Raw genomic sequence first — 22,347 nt, 5'->3', positions numbered from 1 at the left:
TTCATAACAAGATTCAACAAAGTAGTATTGATTTCACAAGACTCAACATCATTAAGAGGAGCAATCAGAGTACTAAGGAAATCATTATTATTGGTATTGGAGAAATCACACAATATGGTATTATATTGCGCCATGGCAACAAGTAATCCAACACACAAGAAAACAAAAAGGCAAGCGAAAAAGACAGAGAGAGAGAGATTGGGAAAAAGAGGGCAAATAAAACGGCAAGGGTGAGGTGAGGGAGAGGAAAACGAGAGGCAAATGGCAAGTAATGTAAATGCGAGGGAGATGAGTTTGTGATGGGTACTTGGTATGTCTTGACTTGAGCGAAGACCTCCCCGGCAACGGTGCCAGAAATCCTTCTTGCTACGTCTTGAGCTTGTGTTGGTTTTCCTTGAAGAGGAAAGGGTGATGCAGCAAAGTAGCGTAAGTATTTCCCTCAGTTTTTGAGAACCAAGGTATCAATCCAGTAGGAGGCTCCTCAAAAATCCCACACACCTACACAAACAAACAAAGAACTCGCAACCAACACAATAAAGGGATTGTCAATCCCTTCAAGGCCACTTGCGAAAGTGAGATCTGATAGAGATAGTATAATAAGATGAATATATTTTTGGTATTCTATAATATAGATGCAAAAAGTAAAGATGCAAATAAAGGTAAATTGAAAGCTTATATGATAAAAGATAGACCCGGGGGGCCATAGGTTTCACTAGTGGCTTCTCTCAAGATAGCATAAGTATTACGGTGGGTGAACAAATTACTGTCGAGCAATTGATAGAAAAGCGAATAATTATGAGATTATCTAGGCATGATCATGTATATAGGCATCACGTCCATAACAAGTAGACCGACTCCTGCCTGCATCTACTACTATTACTCCACACATCGACCGCTATCCAGCATGCATCTAGAGTATTAAATTCATAAGAACAGAGTAACGCATTAAGAAAGATGACATGATGTAGAGGGATAAACTCAAGCAACATGATATAAACCCCATCTTTTTATCCTCGATGGCAACAATACAATACGTTCCTTGCAACCCTTTCTGTCACTGGGTAAGGACACCGCAAGATTGAACCCAAAGCTAAGCTCTTCTCCCATGGCAAGAAAGGTCAATCTAGTAGGCTAAACCAAACTGATAATTCGAAGAGACTTGCAAAGATAACTCAATCATACATAAAAGAATTCAGAGAAGATTCAAATATTTCTCATAGATAAACTTGATCATAAGCCCACAATTCATCGGATCTCGACAAACACACCGCAAAAAGAGTTACATAAAATAGATCTCCACAAGAGAGGGGGAGAACATTGTATTGAGATCCAAAAAGAGAGAAGAAGCCATCTAGTTAATAACTATGGACCCGAAGGTCTGTGGTAAACTACTCACAACTCATCGGAGGGGCTATGGTGTTGATGTAGAAGCCCTCCATGGTCGATTCCCCCTCCGACGGAGCGCCGACGAAGGCTCCAAGATGGGATCTCATGGACACAGAAGGTTACGGCGGTGGAAATTGTTTGTCGTTGGCTCCCTGGATGTTTTCGGGGTACGTAGGTATATATAGGAGGAAGAAGTACGTCGGTGGCCACTCGTGGGGCCCAGGAGACAGTGGGCGCGCCCAGGAGGGGTGGGCGCGCCCTCCTATCTCCTGGCCGCCTTGATTGCTTCTTGACTTGCACTCCAAGTCCTCTGGATCACGTTCATTCCAAAAATCATGCTCCCGAAGGTTTCATTCCGTTTGGACTCCGTTTGATATTCCTTTGCTTCGAAATACTGAAATAGGCAAAAAAACAGCAATACGGGCTGGGCCTCTGGTTAGTAGGTTAGTCCCAAAAATGATATAAATATGTAAAATAAAGCCCATAAACATCCAAAAGGGGTAATATAATAGAATGGAATAATCAAAAATTATAGATACATTGGAGACGTATCAATCCCACGTACAAGTTCGCCAGAGCGGCGCAAGTGCACCGCCTCTAACGGTATCCGCACGTGCAGGAGGAACACCATGCGGCGGACTGCTACCTCCGATCAAACAGTCGGCGGCGAGTGAAGATGGCTATTCGCAACACATGCAATCCCTAGTGACAGCGCCGAAGCGATCAACCGCATGAGTGTGCCACACCTCCACTTTATATAGGTGTCCATCGCGGTCTCAACACTTGGGCCTCGCATGGACCCTAAAGCCAAAGTCTACTCGGTCGCGTTCCAAGTCCAGTTCGGATCACATCCGACCAATGTCCTCCGAACCAACCTCGTAGGTTCCTTCCCTTAAGCGGGCGACCCCTTAGGTTCAAGTCGTCTTGGTCACAGTTCGGATCACCTCCGACCTGCACGGTTGGTAGCGGCCTCTAGCAAGGCATGCCAACCACCAAGCAGACTATGAAGCTGATTAGGCGAACCTGTACAACGTGTCACACTTCTGTTCCCTTTGCCTCACGATATATGTTGTCGGGCTCAAGGCAAGACTGTCATCCTTGTGCTAGCCCGACCTCTTTCTCGTTCCAGTGATACCGACCATAAACCGGATTATCTCATAATCCCTATCGCATGGCCATGCTTATCCTGGTCGGATCACACGAGGGGCCCAGAGTATATCTCTCCTGATCGGAGGGGCAAATCCCATCTTGCTCGACCATGTATCGCAGCATGGGACTGGACAAACCCGAAACCTACCTTTGTAACTACCCAGTCACGGAGTAGAGTTTGGTCAGCCCAAAGCAAGTCTGTCACCATCCCGAGTACATGCGTCAGCTCAGGTCTTAGGACATAGAACGTATGTTGTACTAGAGACTCATAGACGACATATCGCTGTGTATCATAGTTGGGTCTGTCTGAGTCGGACCTTATCTCGACTCGGAACCAACTACCTCGAATCCGGCCAGACCTTTCCAAGTCTATATTATCCGGTTAGCATCCAATGCTCCATGGCTAGTGAGACCGAGCCATGACCGTGTCATATGCTAGTCTAGTCGGCTGCGCGTCCACACAGCCGTTCCGACTAGGGACCTTTTAGGACAGTCATCATACAATGCATAGTCCCACAAACAAGTCACGTACTTGTTGATACACATGATTGATAATGTCCAAGGACTATCTTTTTTCATAAACACATAGGAAATATCATCATACATGATTGCCTCTAGGGCATATCTCCAACAGTCTCCCACTTGCACTAGAGTCAATCAAATAGACATGAAATATCCATAGCTCTAACGTGCCCCTCATGCTTGGGTTGTGGAAGTGGCTTAGTCAACGGATCCGCAACATTTGCATCTGTGTGAATTTTGCATAAGTTTACATCATCATTCTTTACGATCTTTCGTATCAGGTGATATTTCCGATCTATGTGTCTGACCTTGTGGTGATTCCTCAGCTCCTTGGCTTGTGCGATGGCACCAGAATTATCACAATAAAGGTCCAATGGTTTTACCGAGGCTGGGAAAATACCAAGATCATCTAGGAAATGTCGGATCCAAACACCTTCCTTTGCAGCTTCATAAGCCGCAATGTATTCGGTTTCTGTGGTAGAATCGGCCACCGTATCTTGCTTGGAACTCATCCAGCTCACTGCCCCTCCATTCATGATGTACACGAATCCAGACTATGATCTATAATCATCTCTGTCGGTTTGGAAACTAGCATTGGCGTAACCCTTTATGACGAGCTCTTCCTCGCCTCCATAAACTAGGAACATCTCTTTAGTCCTTTTCAGGTACTTCAAAATAGTCTTTACCGCTGCCTAGTGACTCTCACCTGGGTTGGCCTGGTATCTACTTGTTAGGCTTATTGCAAAAGCAACATCAGGCCGTGTACATATCATGGCATACATGATGGATCCGATTGCCGAGGCATACAGAATCCTACTCATCCTGCTTCGCTCATCAGATGTTGAAGGACTCTGAGTCTCGCTTAGCCTTATACCATGTGAGAGTGGCAAGAACACTTTCTTCACCTCACTCATGTTGAACCGCTTCAACACTTTATCTATGTACGTGCTCTAGCTCAAGCCGAGCAGCTTTCTCGATCTATCTCTATAGATCTTCATGCCTAAAATATAGACAGCCTCACCAAGGTCCTTCATCAAAAACTTGCCATTCAATGACTCCTTGACCGAGTTTAGCATCGAAACATCATTTCCGATCAGTAGTATGTCATCCACACACAAGATCAAAAGTACTATCGAGCTCCCACTTAACTTCTTGTATAAACAAGCGTTCTCTTTGCTTTTGACGAAACCGAGACCAGTGAAGACCTCATCAAAACGAATGTTCTAGCTCCGAGATGCTTGCCTCAACCCATAAATGGGTCTTTTGAGCTTGCATACCTTACTAGTGCTAGTCGAATCGACAAAACCCTCGGGCTGTATCATATGCACGTCCTCGGTTAAATTTCCATGAAGGAAAGCCGTCTTGACATCCATCTGCCATATCTCGTAATCGAAATATGCAGCTATAGCTAGTATGATCCTTACCGACTTCAGCATCGCTACCGGCGAGTAAGTCTCGTCGTAGTTAATTCCTTGAACTTGTCCATAACCCTTAGCGACAAGCCGAGCTTTGTGGATCTGAACATTTCCATCCACATCGGTTTTCTTCTTAAAGACCCATTTGCAACCAATGGTTGTTACGCCAGGCGGCGGATCAACCAAGTCCCAGACTTGATTCTCATCCATGGACTTTAACTCGGATCTCATGGCCTCTAGCCATGCCTCTATATGGGTTCACCATCGCTTCCACATACGTGGCCGGCTCGTCGCTTTTTAGCAACAATACATCACGCACTCTGCGCAATCTTTCCGACCTCTGTGGTTTTGGTGCCGCTTCCACTACGGGTTCCCTGACTGACTCCGGTATGATCTCATCACCTGCCGAGCCATCCCCGAGTGGTCCTCGAATTTCTTTGAGTCGGACCGTCCTCCCACTGGCCTCTTGACTGAGAAACTCTTTCTCAAGGAAAACCCCGCTCCGAGCAACAAACACTTTGTTCTCTTCCCGGTTGTAGAAGCTATATCCCAAGGTTTCCCTCGGATATCCCACGAATATGCATTTATCCGATTTAGGTGTAAGCTTGTCTGACATAAGTCGCTTGACAAATGCTTCACAACCCCGAATATTTAGAGAAGACAAACGGGGACTCTTCCCGGTCCACATCTCATGTGGTGTCTTGTCTACGGATTTTGATGGTACCCTGCTAAGTGTGAAAGCTGCAGTTTCTAGAGCGTATCCCCAGAATGACAAGGGTAAATCCGATTTGCTCATCATAGACCGGACCATGCCCAACAAGGTCCTATTCCTCCATTCCGACACGCCGTTTCTCTGTGGCGTACCAGGAGGTGTGAGCTGAGGTACTATACCTCGGCTTTTCAGATGATCATCAAACTCCTGGCTCATGTACTCACCTCCATGATCAGATCGTAGAAGTTTTATAGTCTTGCCGAGCTGATTCTCAACCTTGTTTTGAAACTCTCTGAACTTTTCAAAAGTCTCCGACTTGTGCCTCATCAAATAGATATATCCATGTCTACTCAAATCGTCGGTAAAAGTCACGAAGTACTGATAGCCACCTCTGGCAATTGTGCTCATTGAACCACACACATCACTATGTATAAGTTTCAACAGCTCGGACGCCCTCTCGCAACTCTTTGCGAAAGGAGACTTAGTCATCTTGCCGAGCAAGCATGATTCACATGTCTCGAACGACTCAAAGTCGGATGAAGTTAGGAGCCCATCATCATGGAGCTTCTTCATGCGTTTCAGACTAATGTGTCCAAGCCGGCAATGCCAGAAGTATGTCGGATTTATCTCATTAGGCTTATGCCTCTTGACATTCACGTTATAGACCGGTTCCTATTCTAGATTCAATATAAATAGCCCATCAACAATGGGTGCATAGCCGTGGAACATACCATTCAAAAATATCGAACAACCATTGTCCTTTAAATTGAACTAGCAAAGTGGCCCGCTCTTCGCGCGGGCTATTATTTAATAAAGTCAGTTTAAAAGAAGTAAATATTTGCTGGTCCTTTGGGCTAGTCGTGAACTTGTTATTTTTAGGATATAAGAGGCGTCCCATACATGTTTCGGGGTAATATCAGAAAGCTATGTTGGTGTTGATCTTTTTTAGTGGTACACATTCTTGAATCCGTGGGTTTGCATGATGCCGCGCATTGTTGTGTTTGTGGTTTGGGGCCGGCTTGATTGACCCATTTTGCCATATTAAAGGTTTTAGTTTTAGTATATATATAATTTACCATATAAGTTTAATATGCATCATAGTTAAGTCTAAGCATCGGTATTAGTAACGGTAAGATATTTTTCTGTTCATATTCCCTTGTACTATACTCAGCATTGATGTTTTTAAATTTCTAGCACCAAAAACTGTACTCCCTCTATTTTATAATATAGTGCATATAGATTTTTTCAAATCTCAAACTTTGCAAACTCGGGCCCTGATTAGAGATAAAAATACTTACATTTATAATACCAAATTCATGTCACTGGATATGTTGTGAGTTAAATTTTCATGTTGTAAAGGTTTGTTATTGTACATATAAATAGTTTTCTCAATAACCTTGGTCAAACTTTGTTAAGTTTGGCTTTTCAAAAATTCCATATGCACTAAATTATGGAGGCGAGGGATTGTAGTTTTTCTAAAAACACCTATACGCACACGCACTAAACTTTTTTCCAATATGGTGTACACGCTGACATAATCGTAGATATATTTTTGAATATTTCGTAGCTGATTATTTTTCGGGGAAATTTGTAGCTGATTATTTGTTTTCCCTCCAATCCATATTAATTTATGCACATTTAGTATAACTTTGTGCTACAGCTATACTAAGTGTGCATAAATTAATTTGGATAAGAGGGAGTATGTTTTATTATATTTGTGTTGTTGGTAGTGAAATTATTTTTCTGTGCCTGAGCTTTTAACCCAACAGACTGATGCACATGCACTTATGCACACATCGTTCACACATCTCTCTCCCCGTTTAAAAAAATCTCTCACTCCAGACCTTCACAGAGAGGATGATCTTGCCCGATCCCGTTTGTCCCCTTTCTCTCTTTTCATTCTTTTATCAATTGATTACTCCCGGATCGAACAACACCCTCCTTTCCTTGTTTTCTCCGTTAACTCTCGGATTTGTACCGCCGGCTGATGTTCAGCTACGCAAAGAGCAACGTTCGTGCTGTTGCCGATCCATCGTGGGCAATTGCCAGCTTTATTCCCGGTTGAGTTCATCCTCCTTTACACGCATTCATATTAGTGAAAATCGACGACGGTCGACATGTCGTCTTCGTCCTACATAGTGGTAGCCATCCTCCAAATGGAGGTCCAACTTTTCACCCTTTTCTGTTCATGTCAATATTTCCCTATTTTTCTTCTTCTTTTCCTGTGTTTGTACTGTTGAACCTATGTAATTAAGGTGGTGAAAAATATTACTCGATCCATATTAGTTGTCAATCAAATGGATCTATCTAGAATAATTTGTTTATGCATTTTTAGCACTTTTAATATATAATAGAAGATTAGTGCAGATTTAGTACAACTGATTGAATGATGTGACATGATATATCTCAGTTTTGAAGACAAATCAAACAATTTTATGTACAAATTAAAATATATGTTCCTGTGGATTTTGTATTACATAAAAAAACAGAGCTTATACCTTGACTTTTACAAAATAATAATAATAAGTAATATTATGCTAGAGTTATTTGCACTGGAATTTTAAATTTGCGTGTGACATGTTTCTAGTGGAATCAGCGTACACATAGCCATGATAGATATGCACATCTATTTTACATTGCCTACGCTGATCCTATTGCTGAAAAAAAATTCTAAAGATTGTACGATGCACATGCATAATTAATAGAGATACGTATGCACTCATGTGTGCATGGGGCAGCAAGAATGGTACGTGAGATGCTCGTGTGCATGCATCAGGATTCAGGAGACTGTATGTCGTACATGTGCAACAGATACAGTAGTTCGTACCTAGCTGGGTTGTTTGTGTTAGGATAGTCAGCTAGCTAGATGTAATTTTGCGTCGATGAGAGGTGTCCGAGGCCAGGAATCTTTGGTACACAGTTCCGCCACTTCCGTGCCAGCCGGTATATAAACAGCGGTGCTTTTTTTTTAACATTATAAACAGCGATGATGACACGCTAAGATCCTCCTGATTGATGCTTCATTGGTAGACCTGGTCGTATTTTTCTGCTGGGCGCCGCTGGCCTCATACCCTAATTTATCTCCCGTGATTGCTACGGTAAGAGCGGCCGGTATATAAACAGTGACGCTGACTCGCTAAGCTCGTCCTGCTTGATACTTCGTTTCTAGATCTCGTTGTATTTTCCTGGTGGGCGCCGCTGGCCTCATACCCTAATTTATGTCCCATGATGGCTAGGGTATGAGAACCAAATATGTAGGGAAGGAGGAAGATACGCAAGTATAATATTTTCTTTTTTGGAATATAAATTTTAGAGAAGAAAGACACTAGAAAAAAGAAAATAACCTTTGGTGGGTTATGTAATGGCAAAGGTGGGTAATTTTAATTTACTTAAATCGAACGGCTATTAATTTTAAGTATATTAAATGAATGGTTAGATTTTTCTGATTTTTGTGAGAATTTCTAGAAGAAAGACGCTAGAAAAAAGAAAATAACCTTTGGTGGACTACGTAATGGCAAAGGTGGGTAATTTTAATTTACTTAAATCACGGCTATTAATTTTAAGCATATTAAATGAATGGTTAGATTTTTCTGATTTTGTGAGAATTTCTAGATTTTTTTTCTGGTTAACCCATAAACTATTTTTTATATATAATAGATTCATAACCTTAACTCATCAAACATGAGGTAATGTTCCGACTAAGTGCAGGAATGTAATAACAATTATTCAATTCCATAATGAATCCGGAAGGAAGCTGGAGCTGCATCGTGCCGACCTCCAATGCAGCAACTCTTGCTTTGTTGCCGACCCTGATGTCAATCTCCCCTTGTGCCACATGCCTAGTTCTTACCAGCCCCTGCATCGAGTTGAAAATATGAACAATCGATCCGGTATCAAATACCAAAGAGCTACTAGGTATGTCAGCAAGGTAAATGTCTATAACATATGCAACAAGTGTACCTTTGCCCGAAGAAGCATTTCCAGCCTTCTTGCCATGCTCTGCAAGCCGCTTGCTACAGTTCCTCTTCCAGTGACCGGTCTCCTTGCAGTGATAACAAACGGTCTTCGAGTCCGGTCCAGACTTCGGCGCAACGGCGGAGGTTACCGTCTCCGTGACCTTTGCCTTAGCCTTTTTCTTGGACCAACTCTTCTCGAACATAGCCGATTTCTGCACCGTCAACACTTGATGCGTGCCTTTCTTAATATCCTTCTCTGCCACTTTGAGCATCCCATGCAATTCAGTGAGCTTCTTATCCATGCCATGCATATGTTAGTTCGAGATGAACATCCCATAGATGGGCGGAAGAGAACCCAGAACTGCATCTGTAGCAAGCTCATCCAAGAGCGGGAAGCCCAACCGATCCAAAGCTTGCACATATCCGATCATCTTGATCACATGTGGGCTCAGTGGATCACCTTCCTTCATCTTGCAATCCATCAAGGATCTCCAGACGTTGAACCTTTCGGTCCTAGCATGTGCCTGAAACATGCTCTTGAGACTCTCGATCATATCGTAAGCCTCAACATTTTCAAAACGCTGTTGCAAATCGAGCTCCATACAAGCCAGTATCAGACAGCTGATCTCCGTTGATTCATCAACGAGTTTCTGGTAGGCATTCTTAGTTGTGGCATTAGCATTATCGGTAGGTTCCTCTAGAAGTGGATCCTCTGGAACATGTTCCCTTTTTATCATGCTTGAGAACAATTCTCAGATTTCTATACCAGGTGGTAAAGTTTGTTCCATTCAGTTTATCCTTTTTCGGAATTGATTTCAGTGCAAAGTTAGGATGAGCAGGTGGTGCCACTGATCTACAACAGAAAATATGCAATCACTAAGCAATGTGTTTATGTAGAGTAATTCAAGCCTAAACAGAAATACTCCTACTGAAGTCAGCATCCCTCCGTAGACTCTCAATGATTCAGGATCCGACTAGCGCCTGTGACTTGCATCACTGCTAGCCAACATACCTATCCGGTAAGAAACTCCTTGCTAATCGCATCTCTATACGACTCCTGGCGGTCGGGAAGGTATTTTATACCCCGGCTCCAGACCTTCTTTGCCACAAGGCCCAAAACCGTTTTGATAGCCTTGTCAAGTTAACCTGATGCAGTGCATGTCTGTGTCCGACACGAACCCGTCAGTTCAAGGACACCCAGCAGCACCCCAATTTTATGAGCCCACTACTAGACGTAGTTGACGTGCGAAGGTGCAACATCGGGGATGGCAATTCGCTTGATATTCATGAAGGATCTTTCTACCATTCTAACATGCATAGAAACAAAGAAGCATAACAATCATAAATAAACACATATTGTGAAATAGTATGGCTCCTTCATGGACGTTCTTCCAGGTCGGCTCCGACTCCGATGACCATCTACGAACTCCATCTTGTTTGTCACGTCAGGACGCCAAGCCACCAACCTGATCTCTGTTATCCAACTACTACAACTAGTAATGAATTTTACATAGAGTCACAAGTCGACACGCAGGTCGTAATACAATATAATGACAGCACTTTGGCTCCTGCCAGCTAACAAACATGACACGCAGGCCACGTATAAATTACACACATGCATCACATACACATGAGCCATACTATTCACATCTAACCAGCAAAACAGAGTTACACTCATTCTACCGGTTTGAGTGATCGTGTACGAACTACAAGGTGCTACACACACGTTTTCGGAAATCACAGATCACATCTGATCTCCGATCACACCGAATTTTCTAATCTGACCGATCTTATTGATCATCGCGAGTCCGATTTGGGTTTACGTTTCACTGCTAACCCCGATGGTGGATACCGACCGGTAGGGGTAGGTTGTGCCACGACCTCATCGACTCCAATCATCAGAAAATATAGCCTCATCGATCCCCATCTGCAGTCGATCTCATCAACTATGCACACAGCCGATCTCATCAAGGACAACAGATCTCATCTGCTGCCTCCACATATCTAATATGCATATGATTTGAATCCAAATCCTATAGCAGAGGCTCTGATACCACTATTGGGATCTACGGTTGGGTGCGTCGACTGCAAATTAAAATTTTCCTACGCGCAGAACAACAGGAACATGCTACGGGAGATGGATCACATTTTGTTACCACTTGACGTGCAGTGCCGTGCAACGGAATAAGAGTTGGGCCAGCGCGTCCGCGTGGATGGTCTCCTCCTCGTCCGATCTCCCTCGAATAGTCGGTCGTCCGATCCCACATACAAGTTCACCGGAGTGGCGCAAGTGCACCGCCTCTAACGGTATGCGCGCGTGCAGGAGGAACACTGTGCGGCGGACTGCTAGGTCCGATCACATAGTCGGCGGCGAGTGGAGGTGGCTATTCGCAACACATGCAAACCCTAATGACCGCATTGAAGCGATCAACCGCATGAGTGTGCCGCACCTCCACTTTATATAGGCGTCGATCGCGGGCTCAACACTTGTGCCTCGCACGGACCCTCAAGCCCAAAGTCTACTCGGTCACGTTCCAAGTCCAGTTCAGATCACATCCGACCAGTGTCATCCAAACCGACCTCTTGTAGGCTCCTTCCCTTAAGCATGCGACCCCTTAGGTTCAAGTCGGCTTGGTCACAGTTCGGATCACCTCCGACCTGCATGGTTGGTAGCGGCCTCTAGCAAGGCGTGCCGACCACCAAGCAGACTATGAAGCTGATTAGGCGAACCTGTACAACATGTCACACTTTTGTTCCCTTTGCCTCACGATATATGTTGTCGGGCTCAAGGCGAGAGTGTCATCCTTGTGCTAGTCCGACCTCTTTCTCGTTCCAGTGATACCGACCACAAACTGGATTATCTCATAATCCCTGTCGCATGGCCATGCTTATCCTGGTCGGATTACACAAGGGGCCCAGAGTATATCTCTCCTGATCGGAGGGGCAAATCTCATCTTGCTCGACCATGTCTCGCAGCATGGGACTGGACAAACCCGAAACCTACCTTTGTAACTACCCAGTCACGGAGTAGCGTTTGGTCGGCCCAAAGCAAGTCTATCACCATCCCGAGTACATGCGTCAGCTCAGGTCTTAGGACATAGAACATATGTTGTACTAGAGACTCACAGATGACATATCGCTGTGCACATAGTTGGGTATATCCGACTCGGACCTTATCTCGACTCGGAACCAACTACGTCAAATCCGACCAGACCTTTCCATGTCCATACTATTCGGTTAGCATCCAATGCTCCATGGCTAGTGAGACCAAGCCATCGACCGTGTCATATGCTAGTTTAGTCGGCTGCGCGTCCACACAGCCCTTTTGACTAGGGACCTTTTAGGACAGTCATCATACAATGCATAGTCCCACAAACAAGTCACGTACTTGCTGATACACATGATTGATAATGTCCAAGGACTATCTTTATTCATAAACACATAGGAAATATCATCATAAATGATTGCCTCTAGGGCATATCTCCAACACTGGCGAGCCCAGGTGGGTTGTGCCCACCTGGTGCACCTCCATCTGATATTATTTGCACCAGAAATTCTTAAATAATCAAAAAAATCATATTAAATTTTCAGAGCATTCTGAGAACTTTTATTTTTGGATCATTTTTTATTGCATGGAAAACTTAGAAAACAGACAAAGCATGGCATTTTATTTTATTTAACTAAGAAAAACAGAAAACAAAAGATAGGGACAGAAGGTAGTGCTCACTAAATTCATCAACTTCATACCTCTCAAAAATGATCCATTAATAAGGTTGATCAAGTCTTACTAACAACCACTTTCGATTAGCATGAAACCGAAGAACTTTTGTAAGTCACTAAGTTACCTCAACGGGGATATGAATGTCCCCAACAATAAGCATTTCATATTTCTTTTTAACAGTAGGTAGAGGTAGTTGAAAACTTCCAATAGTGATTCTCGGAGATTTTTCAATAACATTAATACCATTCAATTGGAATTGTTTCTTTGGAAAGTGCATCGTATGCTCATTACCAGATATGAAAAGTGACCTTGCTTTTATTGCAATCAATAAAGGCCCCTACAGTATTCAAGAAGGGTCTACCTAGGATAATCGACGTGTTGTCGTCCTCGGGCATCTCAAGTATAACAAAGTGAGTCAAAATAGTAACATTAGCAACAACAACGGGCACATCCTCACAAATACCAATGGGTATGGCAGTTGATTTTATCAGCCATTTGCAAAGATATTTCAGTAGGCGTGAGTTTATACAAATCAAGTCTTTTATATAAAGAGAAAGGCATAACACTAACACCAGCTCCCAAATCACATAAAGCAGTTTTAACATAGTTTCTTTTAAGGGAGCAAGGTATAGTTGGTATTCCCGGATCTCCAAGTTTTTTAGGTACTCCATCTTTAAAAGTATAATTAGCAAGCATAGTGGAGATTTCACCTTCCGTTATTTTTCTCTTATTGGTGATGATGTCTTTCATGTACTTTGCATAAGGAGGCATTTTTAAGATACCAGTCAAGCGAGTGTGTAAAAAGACTGGCCTAATCATTTCAGCAAAGCACTCAAATTCTTCATCATATTTCTTTTTAGTTGACTTAGGTGGAAACGGCATAGGTTTTTGAACCCATGGTTCTCTTTCCTTACTGTGTTTTATAGCAACAAAGTCTCTTTTTCATATCTTTTATTCTTGGGTTGTGGGTTATCAAGATCAACAGCTCGTTCTATCCCAACATCATTGTCTGGTTCTTTATTATTTGGTTGAGTGTCTTCATGAACCTCATCATTATATTTTTCATTATCAGAAGGTGAGTGTTCATTACCAGATGGAGTTTTAACATCAGAGATAGAAACTTCATTATCATTATCAGGAGGTTTTTCTATTTCAGTTTCACTAGAGGCATGCAAAGTCCTATCATTTTTCTTTCTCTTTTTCTTTTTAGAAGGACTAGGTGTATCCGTGTTAATTCTTTGAGAGTCTTGTTCAATTCTCTTTAGGTGCCCCTCAGGATAAAGTGGTTCCTGAGTCATTTTACCTCCCCTAGTTTCTACTCTAACAGCAAAGTCACTTATATTATTGTTCATTTCATCAAGTAACTCTCTTTGAGATTTATTAACTTTTTCTAATTGAGTTTGAACCATAGAGGCATGCTTTCCTACACCTCTAACATCATTTGAGATTCTAAATAACAAGTCACTTAAGCAAGCAATCATATCAGAGTTGTATTTCAACTGTTTCATAACATTTGCATAGAAGTGGTCTTGCTTTCTAATGTAATTATCAAACTCATAAAGGTATTGACTAGGATGTTTATTATGAGGATTATCACTATCATTGAATTTAATTAAAGAATTTACCTCTACCACCTTATGTGGTGGTGGTGTATCAAGCCCATGTATTTCTTCAATAGGTGGTAAATTTTTAACATCCTTTGCTTTACTACCTTTTTCCTTCAAAGATTTATTTGCCTCTTGCATATCTTCAGGACTGAGATATAAGATACCCCTCTTCTTCGGAGTGGGTTTAAGCGGTATTTCAGGAGGAGTCCAATCATCATAATTTCAATATGTTATTCAATACTTCTTCAGCTTGCGTAATAGTTCTTCCCTGAAAACACAACCAACACAATTATCTAGGAAATCCCAAGAAGCATCGGTTAATCCACTATAGAAGATATCAGGTATTTCATTTTTATTAAGAGGATGATCATGCAAAGCATTAAGAAATTGGAGAAGCCTCCCCCAAGCTTGTGGGAGACTCTCTTCTTCAATTTGCGCAAAGCTAAATATTTCCTACAAGGCCGGTTGTTTCTTATGAGCAGGGAAATATTTTTCAGAGAATTAATAAATCATATCCTGGGGACTACGCACACAACCAGGAGCAAGAGTATTGTATCAAGCTTTAGCATCACCCTTTAATGAGAACGAAAATAATTTTAGGATATAGTAATAGTGAATCTTCTCATCATGAGTAAAAAGGGTGGCTATGTCATTCACCTTAGTAAGATGTGCCACAACAGTTTCAGTTTCATAACCATAGAAAGGATTAGATTCAACCAAAGTAGTTAACTCTAGGTTGACAGAGAAGTCATAATCCTTATCATCAATATAGATAGGTGAAGTAGCAAACTTAGGATCACATTTCATTTTAGCGTCCAGAGATCTTTCTTTATACTTGCATAATATTTTTTCTAGATCATCTCTATCCTTGCAAGCAAGAATTTCTCCAGTTGCCTCCTCACCCATAACATAACCTTCCGGTAACTTTGGCAATTCATATCTAGGAGGGCTAGTTCTAGTAGGTGTTTCAAGATTTTTAGTTTCAAGCTCATCATCATTTCCAACAATATCATGTTGTCTTACTCTGGCAATTTGTTCATCAAAAAATTCACCTAGTGGCACATCATCATCAAGCAAGGTAGCATCATCATGAGTAGCATTCATAGCAGAAGTAGCATCATCAACAACTTGCGACATATCAAAATTAATAGCATGTGGTGGTGTCGCAAGTTTACTTATAACTGAAGGTCAATCTAAAGCGGAGCCGGATGGCAGTTCCTTACCTCCCCTCGTCTTAGAGGGAAAAATCTTAGCCTTAGCATCCTTCAGATTGTTCATGATAATTTGATAATAATCCCAAGTGACTCAACCAATATAGCTATGCTCCCCGGTAACGGCGCCAGAAAAAGGTCTTGATAACCCACAACTATATGGAATCACAACAATTTTCGAGGGTAGAGTATTCAACCCAAATTTATAGATTCGACACAAGGGGAGCCAAAGAATATTTGCAAGTATTAGCAGCTGACTTGTCAATTCAACCACACCTGGAGATTAATTATCAGCAGCAAAGTGATCAGTAGCACAGTAATATGATAGTTTTGATAGTAATGGTAGCATCTCTACTCCTAATATCTCAGTTGGTAGGTCGCGTTTCGGGTTTTATTTTCGTCCCACCTAACCCGACCTATTTTGGTACTTCTTTGGTACTACTTCCCACCTCCCTCCCAACCGCGGAAAACCAAAAAAAACCTCCAGCCGAGTACCCCACCCGCCGCCACATGCCTAATCTCCCGTCGCATTCAACTGACCCAACAAAAATAAACCAGCGAAAGCAAGCCGGCGAAAATTAACCAGTGAAAAAAAATCGCCCCACTCTGCGCCCTCGAGCGAGGTTTCGTGCCCTTGGGCAAGAAACAGTCGCCCGACTCTTTGCCCTCCTTCGCCTGCCGCCTCCCTTCGTCCCTTCGCCGCCGCCCTGGCCAACGAGCCTCCCTCGATCTGTTTCCTAAGATCTCTCAAGACCGCCCCAGCCCCGAGACAGGCAGCCACCGAGATCCGAGATCGGAGATGAGCCGCCTCCGCTGAGGAACGAGAGGAGTCGCCGCCTCCAGGTCGTCGTTGTGCCACACCGCCGCCTCCAGGTCGCCGCCGTCACGCACTGCCTCAGGTCCGTTGACCACTCCTCTCCTCGCCACTCCTCACTGCCAGCCCCGCATAGCTCTGCCTCCACGACGGGGATTCGCTCTATGGCGTCCATGAGAGGTGGCTGCAGCCGCCATGGTGCTGATCCGGTCCTTGCTGCTGGATCCGGCCCTCTCCACTCCTCCTCCCAGTCTGATCCAATGGCGACTGCACGACGTCGACCTCCCGGATGGCGTGAAGTCCCAGCGGCAACCTCAGGCCCCTTGCGGTTGGGGTCGATTTGAGGTGGCTCCGGTGGAAACATGGACCACATCACACTGTTACAGGGGCTCCCGAGGCGACATCCAGTTGCTCCGTGTGCGGGGATTATTTTCACCTCTGTTTACTTTTGCGTTTATTTTGCACGCCAAAAACAGGCGAGCGAATCGGGATTCAGCCGTGCGAGATTTTTTGCGATGATGTTGCTCCATGTTCTTTTTGTGATTCAGGTGTTCGTTTTGCACATGTTCATAGTGGGCAACCTCGAGGTCATCGTCACTTCGAGCGCGGCGAGATCCTCGAGGTCGTCATCATCACAGACAAGGGCACTGGCAGATCCAATGGCAGCGGATTCGTGAGTACCCACCCAAACAAATCTCTCTTCCCCTCGTCATCGACTGATCTTCAGTAGTTAATTTTCTTGCTTAAATCAGTCCCGTTAGTTGATGCTATGCCCTGTTTGATGCTGTTACATTCCAGGAGGCGGAGGCGGCCATTAGGGTGTGCTTGAGTCCGTACCCGATGATTAGCGGCCGGAGGGCAACTGCAACCTTGCATGCCTCGGGTCCAGAGGTCCAAGGCACCACAACCAACTGCCTCTTCAGCCATATGCTGGTAATTAATTAGTTTGATTATTTGATTAACGTAAAATTCACTGAAATATATGAATTATTAGTTTTAGTGAGAATTAACCACGATGCATTTCATAGTTTGATTGTTAGTCGTTGACCATTAGCAAGAATCTGTCAATTAACTTATATGTAATGGCAGGGTGTCCGTGTTGAACGTAGCAGATGGTTGCCCTTCAAGCATCAACAAATTGGAAAATTCAAGCTCTGATGAGATTACAAGCAGGGCAGAAAGGGAATCAACACCATCACTCCAAAACATTGAAGGTGAATAAGTGAACCACTATTTAAGTAAATAGACGAATCATATTTTGTTAGAACTAACCAGTTGCTGCTAATATAATCCTCTCCAGGAAGATCAGTTTCAGACAATATAATCTGCTATTTACTTTCTAATTTCTATGTATTTAAGCATGTTCAAACTCAGTACAATTGTACAAATGGATATATTTTGATTTGGTGACTTGCTAGAGACGATTGTTCTGGACAGAACCTGGACCTTATGATATCTACCTATATATATGTTTCTGGCCGCATGTCTACTTATTCTCTTAAGGCCACAGTAGGACCGATCGACACTAGATATATCTAATAACTGTATCATGGTTTTCGCAAAAAATAAATAAATTAAAAAATAACTGTATCATGGGATCACATGCCATTCTTTTTGCTGAAAAATCACCTGGCTTTATTGGAAAGGCTTGAAACAAAGCGACCTGCTTGACGAGCTCCAAACAGAGGTAAGGCTTGATGCCCCCGCTGGATCAACTATTTTTACAATATTGTTGTGACTTTCTAATGACTGCGGCCCATTTTTTCTTCATTGTTCTTTGATCTTTTTTGGGAGATTTAACAAGTTTCTGAACCATTATGTAAAAGAATTGGAATCACTGACATATTAAATTCAGCCACAATTGCATGAACGAGTGAGTGCTGAGTAGCGAACCCAATTTTTGCCATTTCAGATATCTAGCAACGTAATAATAAGACCACTAAAACTAATAATGGTACTATCTCTTACAAATTAATTTACCCTTACAACGGATTGAGGCAGTAGATTACCGAGCCTGCATCATGATGGCCCTTCTTTATGTCAGTTGTCTTGGACCAGTTAAAGGTAACCGCATCTTTCTTACAATTTTTTGGACTATTAATATTTTCCCTGTCTGAGCCAACCAAAAGATACTTTCATGCAGCTATTTCTAATTTAATTTAAACCAAGATGACTATCACCAGTCCCTTTTTTAGTTTTCATGCATTTATCAAGGAAGCTACTTTGTTACTTGGAATGATAGAATAGCTACAATGTAGATATGCTGATTTTGTGTTTGAATCAGTCTGTTCTGCTGAATGCCTCTTTTATTTGCCAAGCTCCAATGGCTTACCAAGATGTGGCTTTTTTCATGGACCAAGTAATTAAATTGTAGATTCGTTGTGTATGTAAGTTGACAAGTAATACATCTCCATTTTTTCAGTTTCAGCAAAAAAATTGCACTGGATTGTGCCGGCTGGGGTGGTCACTTTCTTTGGAAAGAAAGAAACATATATATTGGAGATGCATGCGTTTAGATTTATATTTTCTTTTTTGCCATGAGTTCAATAGTCTCTGTTAAATCACAGTAATTTTGTTGCTCTGCTGAGCAGGTTTTCTTATACATATATTTATTTTGAAAATTCATAGATGGATGAAATGCTGCTGAGACGTTACAAGATATTCCAGCAGAGGCATCCTTACCGTCCGCATTACAAGGATATGAGAACATTGGGGTCCTGAAGGCAGTGACCTGTTTACCATACACATATTTACTTCCTTTCTAGGGCGGAACAATGGAAGGCACAATTCCAAGTACAGCTCTTCAAGAACAGGATCTCTGAAGGAACAACAATTTACAAGCTTGGCGCTTACCAGGTTCAATATGCTAGGGAAAGATACAAAACTGTAGATCGTCCATGGAGAGTAGTGTTTGCCCAAAAAACTACCGTGGAACCAATTGTGCCTCAGCCACCAAACTTTCCCAAGTATGGATATACGACCTACAATGTACACAGTATCAAAGCCGCATTAAACAAATTGTTTTGTTGTCAGGTCAGCAACTCTTAAGAATTGTTTTTATTGTATAATTTTCCACTTCTTACAACTTACAATTTACTGAACTTGTGAATGTTGGATTAGTTACCAGCATCACAAGAATATTTGCGCCGAGCGGCGGATCGGTTGACCAGATATGAGAAAATCACATTGCGCCACTTTTATCATTTTTCATTCTGTGTTCTTATCTCTTCACTGAAACAATGATATATCTTTCCAGAATGCCTGCCGTTGTGACGTTTTGGGGAAAATTAGCAGATGCCCTTGATGCAGACAAAGCTACAACGGTGGTCTGCTCAAGAACCCATTATAGTTCTATTTGTTGGCATGCCAGTACATGAATTTAATGTATGTACTTATCGTCTTCTTATATCCATCCTGCACAATTTAGATAAGAAATTAAAATTACCTGTTAAATTTTTTGTACAGGAAACTTGGCCTTCAAGTCCTGTCTGGCAACTCGATGGTACATAAATCCAACTATTTCTGAAGCGGCAGCTATTCTAGGAAGGTACACACAGCACAAATGATCCATCTGTGCAACTAATTTTCAATAATCCAGCATCTGTGTTGACAAATTTCACAATATCTCAGATCTACTGCAAGATCCCATCAAATTGAGATAAGCACCGGCTCACAGGGTCATCGCTAGGCAACAAATACAACAATCACATAATTATCAGCCGTTGACCCTGGTGGAATCATGGTATGTTGTCATTGCTATCAAAGCTACACTAATGTCTTTCTCCGAGTAACAATATTTGGTTTCTTGATAAAATAGATTGACCTGATGTGACTTGCAGGACCAGTACTATAAACTGGAAATAAAGAGAACTGAAGTGTCCCCTTCCATGGCGTTGGGCGGCCTTTCTCTGCCAGGCGCGGCGGCTCCTCGGTAGGATGATGCAGCTGGCTCGGCGGAGGCTAGGACACATTACAAGCCCCCTCACCCACCCTGACGAGAAGGGCGGCAAGACGAAACTGCTTGCTGATTTTTATCGTTGCATAAATATGCTTATTGTTACAGTGCTTGTCGCAGAGCTGGAGATGGAAAGAACCAATCTTACTTTACTATTATGTGAGAATTATTAGTCTGCAAATTGATTACTAATCCCTCCGTCTCAAAATAAGTGACTCAACTTTGTACTAGCTTTAGTACAAAGTTAGTACAAAATTGAGTCACTTATTTTGAGATGGAGGGAGTATTTTCTATCCTTTGGTGAAATGACCAAGAGCAAGCAAGATGTTGCCAATACTTGCGAGATGATAGTGTAGTTGGCCTTGACTTCCTTTTCTGGTCCTAACCAATTTTAGAGAACAGTGTAATGTTTTTCATTGTTTATTATCCTCGGTGCATACAAAAAATTACTTCGAGTCTCAGGTAGCCAGGTTGCATTATCACCATCTTACAAATATTTGTTGTGCAGGTCTGAGCTGTGTGCAAGGAAGCTCAAGACATTGGAGGAAAGCATTGTCGGATATATGGTATCCTGACCCTCTTACTTGGGACTGGGATAAGTTACAATCATACATGTTCTGAGTTCTGTACTCCCATGTACTTGGGTCCAATAATTTATCTTGACATTATTTTAAATTTTTCTCTAAGATGTGCATATCACTGCTGAATTTTTTGCAATATATAAATTCAGTGTTATTGTGAACACTTGAACAATACATACTGATGTGTAGAATGAGATTGTTGTATACTGAGGACTGAGGTAATCCTTTAGTCAGCTAAATAGTGCATAGTTTACTGATGTAGATTATTAGTAAGCTTCTAATAAATATGATTTGCCAAAAAAATAAATTGCGCATACAAGAGTCAGCTAGGTAAATATGATTTAATAGGTTACTGAAGATTTGCGATGAATAAAAATTGCACGGTCACCTAGGTAAACCGCAGGATGTTTTCCCCACCATGGATGTCTTCTTATGTCAACCTGCTCTTGGTAAGTACAGTATGAACTGCCAAAATTTCAATGGTACATGAGTGGATAAATTTTGCATGATGGTGAATATGTTATCATTGCACTAAAACAAATCTATGCTATGATGTATCTTGATCAATCTACAATACCATTTGGGGTAAACGCTCATGTAGATAATCATGTCTCCTTGAAATTATTTGTATGTAAATAGTTTTGTGCTATGGTGTACCTTTGCTGCTCCTGAAAACTCTTAGTGTAAATGGTCATGGAGATAATTATGTCTATTTGAAGTTATTAGAAAGTAATGAAATTCTATGTTCATGCCATTTCTCTTTTCTTTTCATGAGAAAAAATCACTCAAGGAAGGATCAAATTATATAGCATGGCCAGAGATGAGTAACTCGGAGTCACAACTTCACCACCATTTCCAAACGCAAGTTTGTTGGGAAGTCAAAGTCATGCGCTAGGTTAAGAGGAGGGGAGGCATCTGGTAGAGAGAAATGTTATCTTAGTGTGGCATCGAGGTCTTGAGAGAATGTTTGTTTAACTACCATAGTTTCAAGTCATTTTCTACTCCATAGCAGCACACAATTATCTTATTAGAATTTGTACACGGGTGTTATTACTTGGTAGAAACAAGTGAGAATACCACAATTATTTGGGAGAATTTTTATTACTGAGACCTTTATATTTCTTCTAGACAAAAAGCCAACATCTTTGTTGAGGTTGAAGAAATGGGGAGATAAAGTTGCCATATCAAAATATGCATCTTTCATTAACTGTAAATAAGAAATTCAATTCTCCGTCATCTCTCTGAGGTAGTGGTAACCTTCTCATTTTCCAATCAGATATATAATACGCCATCATCTCTTGGAGTATGTGAGTACATT

At 42.1% G+C, this 22,347-nt stretch overlaps 1 long non-coding RNA gene across 7 annotated transcripts; it reads left to right on the top strand.

The window, feature by feature from the left end:
- The first annotated feature begins 16,275 nt into the window (after positions 1-16,275).
- On the top strand, positions 16,276-21,239 carry LOC119365994. Of its 7 annotated transcripts, none has more exons than XR_005175844.1 (7): positions 16,276-16,578; positions 17,042-17,166; positions 17,292-17,426; positions 17,583-19,877; positions 19,959-20,040; positions 20,124-20,235; positions 20,333-21,239. It is a non-coding gene; the product is annotated as an uncharacterized LOC119365994 (long non-coding RNA). The 7 variants fall into 7 exon arrangements; XR_005175845.1 differs by having other exon boundaries at positions 16,276-17,166; positions 17,583-19,526; positions 19,750-19,877; XR_005175846.1 differs by having other exon boundaries at positions 16,276-17,166; positions 17,583-19,526; positions 19,614-19,877.
- The last annotated feature ends 1,108 nt before the right edge of the window (positions 21,240-22,347 follow it).

The sequence above is a fragment of the Triticum dicoccoides genome, chromosome 2B (assembly GCF_002162155.2).
Source record: "Triticum dicoccoides isolate Atlit2015 ecotype Zavitan chromosome 2B, WEW_v2.0, whole genome shotgun sequence".
In the NCBI taxonomy this organism is placed as follows: domain Eukaryota; kingdom Viridiplantae; phylum Streptophyta; class Magnoliopsida; order Poales; family Poaceae; genus Triticum; species Triticum dicoccoides.
Note: the sequence above shows the minus strand (reverse complement) of the source record. Positions and strands in the feature narration are given on the sequence as shown.